Below are 8,717 nucleotides of genomic sequence, written 5' to 3'. Positions count from 1 at the left end.
TTTTTTTTTTTTTTTAGAGATGGAGTCTCAGTTTGTTGCTCTGGTTGGTCTCAAACTCCTAGCCTCAAGCAATCCTCCTACCTTAGGCTCCAAAGTTACTGGGATTACAGACACTCAGCTCTGTAATCTTTTTTAAATGTTACTGAATTCAGTTTGCTAGGATTAGTTGAAGATTTTGTATGTCTATTTGTAAGGGTTACTTGTTTCAAGTGTTCTTTTTTTTTTGAAAGAGAGAATTACTATGTCACCGTCAGAAGAGTGCCTTGGTGTCACGGTTTACAACAACCTTAAAGTTTTGGGTTTAAGCAATTCTCTTGCCTCTGCCTCTCAAGTAGCTGGGACTACAGGCACCCACCACAACTGGGTGCCTGTCTATTTTTGTTGTTATTATTGTTGCAGTTCTCATTGTTGTTTACCTGGCCTGGGCTGGGTTTGAACCCACCACCCTTGGTGCATGTGGCCGGTGCTGTAACCACTATACTATAGGCACTGAGCCCAAGTTTTCTTTTCTTGTCATGTCTTTATCTAGTATTACAATAATGTTGGACTCATACAATGAATTGGGAAATTATGCTACCTCTTAATTTTTGAAAGTGTTTGGGAAGGATTAATGTTATTTTTTCTATAAAAACTTAGTAGAATTCACTGATGAATCCATGTGGATCTGAGCTTTTCTTTGTGGGAAATTTTCTTATTAATTTTTAAAAATCATGGTAAAATATATATAACATAAAATTGTATCATTTTAACAGGTTTTTTTATTAATTCAATCTCTTTACCAAAAGCATGCTGTACTGTTTAGCAAAACTTAATAAAAACTTAAGAATAATGGAAGGGTATTTTATCATAGAAAAAATTCTTAACACTGAAAATAGATACAAACACTCCTACTGTTTTTAGCCCTTCCATAGAGTGACTCTCTTTGGTCTGCTGCCATGTCTCCAAGGCCAACCTCTCTCTTCATAGTGGGTATGCTCTGTAGTATGTCTCCTTTATTCAGAGTCTAGGCACTCTATCCATACTGTGAATCTTGAAAAGAGCAGGTAAAAAAGTCACAGCTTCTCTCCCAGCTGACTTCCTAGCTGCAGTCCACTGATTGATAGACAATTACACACATAATAAGGATTGTTTTAGATTGAATATACAAAGCATTTAATGCTTCCTAGAAATTTTCTACTTCAAATTAGGATTTTGGCTTTGCCTTTGTAGAAAACCAAAGGTTATTGATGTAGTTTTACCAAAAAAAGAATAATTTGCCCCCCAAAGTGAATTAAAGCAACAAAGGAACTTCTGAAATCACTTTATTTTCAAGATTTCAAAGATTTCAGAATCAATTCTTAAGCTGCAATTAAGTTAAAATTCTTAATCTCTCCCTAGCCCCAGGGAAATCCCCAATACATGGCTCAGAGAAGGGGTTCAGCAGCTCCCCTTGCTTGGTACTCTCAGCATTCAAATTGTATTCCTGAGACAGCAGCCTGCAGCTAAGTCCTCTCTGCTCCCCCCATGCCCATGCTTTCCAATCTGGTTTCTCTCTCATTGCAGACCTATTGAAGTTGTTTTCTTAAAAGCTATCTCTCATGGCCCAAAACCTTCAAAAGATCTTTTCTCTAACCTTCTCCAAAGGTCTTTGGTGCTTGTCTAACTTTTCCCATTCTACTTGGGCAGACATTCTATTATAACATCATGGCTGATAGTCTTGAATGTTGCTCTCATAATTTTTTTTTAAATAACTAGTTCAAAGCATCTGCTATGGACTGAATTCTACTCCAAACCACAAATTCAAATTTTGAAGCCATAACCCCCAGTGTGATGGTATTTAGAGATAACCTTTTGGGAGGTAATTAGGGTTAGATTAGGTCATGAGGATAGGGTCTTCTCAATGAGATTAGTGGCTTTATAAGCAAAGGATGAGTAAGAAAGAGGTTACTATATCATTTCAGGACACAATGAGAGGGTGGCTGTCTGCAAGCCTGGATGAGATCCCTGATCAGTAATCAAATCAGCCGGCACCTTGATTTTGGCTTTCCTAGCCTCCAGAAATGTGAGAAATAAACACTTTTTGCTTAAGCCACTGATTTATGATATTTTCTTATAGTCTGCATTGACTAAGACAGTATCTTAACTTCCAGTGAAAGTGCCTAATTAATGTAAGCAATCCTGATTCACATATGATGGGGATGACAAATAGGTAAAGATCTGTCCAGAGCAGACAAATAGAAGATATTTAAGTTGTAGCTACTTAAACAATGTTAAGTGTTATTTTTGGCTAGAAATGCTCAGCTTATTTTAAAGTAGGCCAGAAAAACTGGGAGAATGTTACTACTTCAGAAATAACGTCTTACCTTTTCTTCTTCCCAATCTCCTCCCTTCCCCACCCCACTTTTCTGGCTCTGTCTGTCTTTTTTCCACATACTCTCAGCATGACTTCCTAAAGGTACAGATTAAATGGTTGGGGTTATTTGAAAAAGTGTCTGAAGTTCTCCTCCCAGCCAGAAGGAATTGTACTATAAAGTAGAATAATTTGAAAGGGAGGAGTTTGTCTTTTTCGTGAACAATAAAAGGCTTTCAATTTTTTTAATAACTGAAAAGGCTTATACTTCTGTTAGAGTCTCTAAGAACTTGTGATAAAGTTCAGATTGTAGTTGTAGTTTATTCCATGAACTGGGAGAATGCAAGCTTCTTTTGAGAAGATTCTGTCACTTTTAGGTGTATTTCTTCTATTATAGAGAATACTGAGGTTGATGTATGAGTAATCCACATGAAGGTATTATAAAAAAAATTATAGCACAGACATAGCTTTCAGGCATTCCTGCCAACTTCTTATCAATTGGCAGTAATTGAGCTTGCTTGATGTTTATGGCCCAGGGTAGTGGTATAAGAATCTAGAACCAAATTTACTCACCAGCTGTGTGACTTTAGGGAAGTTATTTAACCTCATGAACCGCAGACTCCTCTCTGGGAAAAGAGAGATAATAATACCTTCTTTGCTGAGTTCTTGTGAACATTATGTAAGCCAGCATTTAGCACATAGCTAAATGGCACACAGTAGTCATTGTCTCAGATAGGAGTAATTTGATTATGAGGCACCAAATCCCACTCAAAAATTATTGAAAGGAAAAAGGGACAATTCATGGAATCCCAGGCCTAGGAGTGCAGCCCAGCCTCCAAAAGAAGCAAAGGATATCTTTCCTGCAATGTGGCCTCCTTCTCCTCTGTTTCTGGGGCTACTCTGATCACTGCTGCTCTCAGTGCTTCTGCTTCCTCCCTCTCTCTGCTAACTGACCCTCTTGGCTCTATTCTGACATGACCACAGCTCAGACTCACATAATTTCCCAGGTTAAGAACCTAAAAGAGTCTTCAGGTCCACTTCACTGTAGTTGTCTGTGTCCCTAGGGAAGGGGGCTGATGAGTTGTTAACCTGCTCTGCAGACACAATAGGAAGAGATAGAGAGAGGTATGGGTGAGTTCTATAAGAAGGTGCTGTAGGGAGAGGTGGAAGTAGTGGGTATTTCCAGAAAAGTCAGTCAAGAAACATTAACATCCATTGTCTCTGAAAAGTCACCTCCTGCAAATAAATCCCCCTTGTCATGTCAGTTCTTATCCTGGACCTCCGTGCAGCACTTCAGCATAGACATGTTTCTGCTTCTTAGATCTCCTAACTTGTGCAAAAACTCAAGATCCTGGTGGTCCTCCTACTCCGTCAATATGTTCTTCTCCAGATCTTTTCTAACTTTCCTTCCTCCTTCCCCTTAAATAATGATTACTTTTCTAAGGTTGTACCTTCCTGTTTTCTCTCTTCCCCCAGTTCTCTATCCTTTGAATGATGCATACACTTACAGACCTCACTCAAGCATTACAAAAGCTCCATGTAAGCAAATATATTTCTACCCCCATAATCTTTCTTTTTTCCCTTGTGTCTTTAGTTTTCTATTAATGTCTGTCTTTTCTTTCTTAAAAACATGATGTTATTATTTTAGCTTATTTCTCGGATTCTTAATGTTTTCAGACCTGGCAATATGTGATATTTTCTTTATATAAGAAAGAAATACTTGTGTGGAGGGAAAGAGAGGAAAGAGAGAGAAAGAGAGAATCTCTGAAGTATATATAGACTGAGTAAGCAGCTAGCTAGTATGTTCTTAGCACCTTTTTAAGGGATCCTCAGTTCTACTCCCAAAGTCCCACAGGCAATTGTTTCTGGATAAACAGTTGTGTTTAACACTATTTGAGAAATCTCTTTGACTGATGTCAAATAACTATGTCAGGAGTTATGATAATCTGTTGAGTGGGATGGATGCAATTCCCTGCAATGGGAAAAGTCTACTGTAATCACTTTATTGCTCTTTGTTCACCCCAAGGTAGAGGGGCAAGAGCTAAAACATATATGTGTATGTGCTCACACAGGTATTTACATAGACATTGACCTTTGGAAACTAAGAACTACTTTTAATTCTTTGAGGAATCACCAGACCGTTTTCCTAGGTTGGACTAATTTGTAGTCCCACTAACAGTGTGTAGGCATTCTTTCTGTATCCATGCCAGCATCTGTTGCTTTTGGATTATTAATTAAAGCCATTCTAACTGGGGTAAGGTGATATCTCATTGTGGTTTTAATTTGCATTTCCTTGATTGTTAGTGACGTTCACCACTTTTTCATATTCTTATTGGCCATTAGTCTATCTTATTTTGAAAAACTTCTGTTCATGTCTTTTGCTCACTTTTTAACAGGGTTTTTTCTTGCAATTTTCCCATGCTCTTTGTAAGCTCTGATTATTAGTTTTTTATTGGATGTATAGTCTGCAAATGTTTTCTCCCATTCTGTAGCTTTTCTGTTTGCTCTGTTGATTATTTCTTTAGCTGTACAGAAGCTTTTTAATTTGATCAAGTCCATTTATTTATTTGTTTATTGTTGCTATGATTGCCATTGGGATCTTAATCATACATTATTTTCTTATGCCAATATCTAGAATAGTTTTTCCAACATTTTCATCTAGAATTCTTATGGTGTCATGCCTTACATTTAAGTCTTTTATCTATTTTTATTCAGTTAGAAGTCAGGTAATTATGATGCCTCCAGATTTGTTCTTTTTGCTTGTGATTGCTTTGACTATTCTGGGTCTTTTCTAATTCCAAATGTAGCATAAAATTATTTTTTCTAGATCTGTGAAATAGGACATTGGCATTTTGATAGGGATTGCATTGAATCTGTAAGTCACTTTAAGTAGTATGGACATATTAACAATATTAATTTTTCCAAACTATGAGCATGTTTTGTTCATGTAATCTGTGATTTCTTACCTTGGTGCTTTATAGTTCTCATTTTGTATAGATTTTTTTATGTCCTCGGTTAAGTATATTCCTAGGTATTTTATTTTCTCTGTAGCTTTTGTGAATAGAATTGAGTCTTTAACTCTCAGCTTGACTGCTTATGGTGTATAGAAATGCTACTTATTTGTGTACATTGATTTTGTAACCTGAGACTTTGATGAATTTATTTATTAGTTTATTTATTAGAGTTTCTTAATGGAGTCTTTGGGGTTTTCTAGATATAAGACTATATCATCAGCAAAATGTAAGAGTTTGGCCTCCTCTTTCCCAGTTTGGATACACTTTATTTCTTTTACTTGCCTGATTGCTCTGGCTAGGATTTCCAACACTATGTTGAATAGAAGTGGTGACAGAATATTTACCTGGATGGATTTAGTATCTCTTAAGTATACTCTTAAGTATACTCTTAAGTATACTCTTAAGTATCTCAATAATGGAAAAGTAAGCATCCAGTGTACTCAATAGTAATATGGAACTAGTAGATGAACAACTACATGCCCACACAAGAAAAAAATATTAAATTTAAGTGGTGAAGAGGAAGAGGAAGGAAGAGGTAGGAGGTTTGGTAAGCCCTCACCTAATGGATGCAATGTAGGGGTATAAAGCACACCTCCTCTGTGAGGGGGCTCAATTACAACTTGCACTTTACATAACAAAAGGAAATAATGTAACCTAATCATTTATACCCATATATTAATCTGAAAAAAAAAAGTGGTGACAGTGGACACCCTTGTCTTATTCCATTTTTTTAGAGGGAATGTTTTCAGCTTTCCCCACTCAGTATGATATTGGCTATGTGTTTGTTATATATGGCTGTATAATCTTGAGATATGTTTCTTTTATGCCTAGTTTGTTGAGGGTTTTCATCATGCAAGCTGGCCAAATTTTGTTCAAATAATTTTTTTGCATCTATTGTGATGATCACATGGTCCTTGCTTTTTATTCTGTGTATGTGGTAAATTGCACTTATTGATTTATGTATGTTGAACCATTCTTGTATCCCTGAAATGAAGCCCAGTTGGTCATGGTGGATTATTTTTGATGTGCTGCTGAATTTGGTTTGTTAGTATTTTATTGAAGAGATATTGGCCTATAGTTTTCTTTTTTGCTGTGTCTTTTTCTGGCTTTGGTATCAGGATGTTGCTGGAATCATAGAATAAGCTAGGGAGGATTCCTTCTTTCCTGATGTTATGAAATAATTTCTGTAGTATGGGTACTAACCAGCTCTTCTTTGTAGATCTGGTAAAATTCAACTGTGAATCTATCTGGTCTGGGACTTCTTCATTGTTGGAAGATTTTTTTTATTATTGTTTCAACCTTGCTGCTAATTATTGGTCTGTTTAAGAGTTCTCTTTCTTCCTGATTGAGCCTTATGAGACTGTATGTTTCAAGGAATTTGTCCATTTCCTCTACATTTCCAACTTTGTGTGCATAGAGATTTTCATAGTATTTACAGATGATATTTTATATTTCAGTGGTATCAGCTGTAATAAATATCTCCTTTTTATTTCTGGTTGAGCTTATTGATGTCCTTTCTCTTATATCCCTGGTTAATCTAGCCAGAGGTCAATCAATTTTGTTTCTCTTTTTAAAGAACCAACTTTTTGTTTCATTGATCCTTCATATTGTTTTTGTTTTCCATTTTGTCTTTTTTTCCCTGCTGGTTTTGGGTTTGGTTTGCTCTTCCTTTTCTAGTTCCTTGAGTTGGATCATTAGATTGTTAATTTGTGATCGTTCATTTTGATGTAGGCATTATGGCTCTGAATTTCCCATTAGTAGCTTTTGCTGAATCTCATAGATTTTAATAGCTTGTGTCCCCTCTGTCATTCAGTCAAAGGTTCTTTTGATTTCCTTCTTTATTTCATTATTGACCCAATAATCATTTAGCAACAGGTTGTTTAATTTCCATGACTTTGTGTAGATGTGAAGTTGATTTCTAGTATTATTTCATTGTGATCTGAGAAGACACATAGTATGATTTCTTTTTCTTTTAATTTGTTGAGACATGTCTTATAGCCAAGATATGATCAGTTTTGGAGACTTCCATGTGCTAGTGAGAAGAATGTATATTCAGTAGTTTTGGGTAAAATGTTCTATAAATATTTGTTAGGCCCATTTGTTCTATAGTGCAGATTAAGTCCAATGTTTCTTTATTTATTTTCAGCTTGGATGCTCTGTCCAGTTCTGTCAGTGAGGTGTTGAAGTCCTGGTATTTACAATGCTGTTGTTTATTTCTTTGCTTAGATCTAGTCTAATTTGCTTTACAAATCTGGGTCTTCCTGTGTTAAGTACATAAATATTTAGGATTATAATGTCTTCATGTTGAATTTTTCCCTTTTTAACTATATAATGGCAATCTGTGTCTTTCCCATTGTTGTTTTAAAATCAACTTTATCTGACATGAGAGTGATGACACTTGCTTTATTTTTGTTTCCATTTGCATGGAATATTTTTTTCCCCATCTCTTCGCCTTCAGTCATTGTGAGTCCTTGTGGGTTAGATGTGTTTCACAAAGACAGCAGATACTTGGGTTGTATTTTTTTTATCTACTCAGCCAGCCAGTCTCTGGAGTAGGGCATTTAGACTGTTCACATTGATTGATAGAATTGATATGTAGGATGCTGTTCTGGTCATCCTGTTGGGTAGTATCTCATTGTTTTGTTTTACCTCTTATGCTGTTATTTTATATGAGATTTGAGGTTTAGTTTTGAGTGATTTTACACTGGTGAGTATCTATTGTGCTGACCCATGCATAAGGCAGTTCTGAGTATATTGTGTACGACAGGTCTGGTCTTGACAAATTCCTTCAGTGTTTGCTTGTCTGGAAACATCTTTATTTCTCCTTCATATATGCGTCTTAGATTTTCAAAAATTCTTAGATACAAAATTCTAGACTGGCCTTTGTTCTATTTAAGCAGACTGAAGGTGGGGCCCCAATCTCAGTTTCAGTTGAGAAGTCTGCTCTTAGCCTAATGGGTTTTCCTTTGCAAATTATTTGATGTTTTTACCTTATGCCTCACAGAAGTTCCTCTTTTATGTTGACTTTGGCCAGTCTGATGACTATGTGTTTTGGTGATTGTCTCTTTACAATGAATCCCCAAGTGTTCACTGAGCTACTTGTACTTGTATGTCTCAATTTCTGGTAGGAACAGAGAAGTTTTCTTCAATTATTCCCTCAAATAAGTTTTACAGCCCTTGTAAAAAGGTTTTATTCTTCACCCTTAGCATTTCCTATGATTCTTGTATTTGGCTGTTTTTCATAAGCTCATATTTTATAGGCTTTGTTCATTCTTCTCAATTATTTGTTATTTATTTTTGACTGACTGAGTTAATTCTAAAGGAGTCTTTAAGCTCTGAGATTCTTTCTTCTGCTTGGTCTAGTTTATTCTTTT

The 8,717-nt window shown here is 35.9% G+C and overlaps 1 pseudogene; it reads left to right on the top strand.

The window, feature by feature from the left end:
* LOC100951614 overlaps positions 1-8,717 on the top strand; it is a 17,357-nt pseudogene that overhangs the window by 846 nt on the left and 7,794 nt on the right.

Source organism: Otolemur garnettii, unplaced genomic scaffold (genome assembly GCF_000181295.1).
Source record: "Otolemur garnettii isolate 467f Iridium unplaced genomic scaffold, OtoGar3 scaffold00006, whole genome shotgun sequence".
NCBI lineage: Eukaryota > Metazoa > Chordata > Mammalia > Primates > Galagidae > Otolemur > Otolemur garnettii.
Note: the sequence above shows the minus strand (reverse complement) of the source record. Positions and strands in the feature narration are given on the sequence as shown.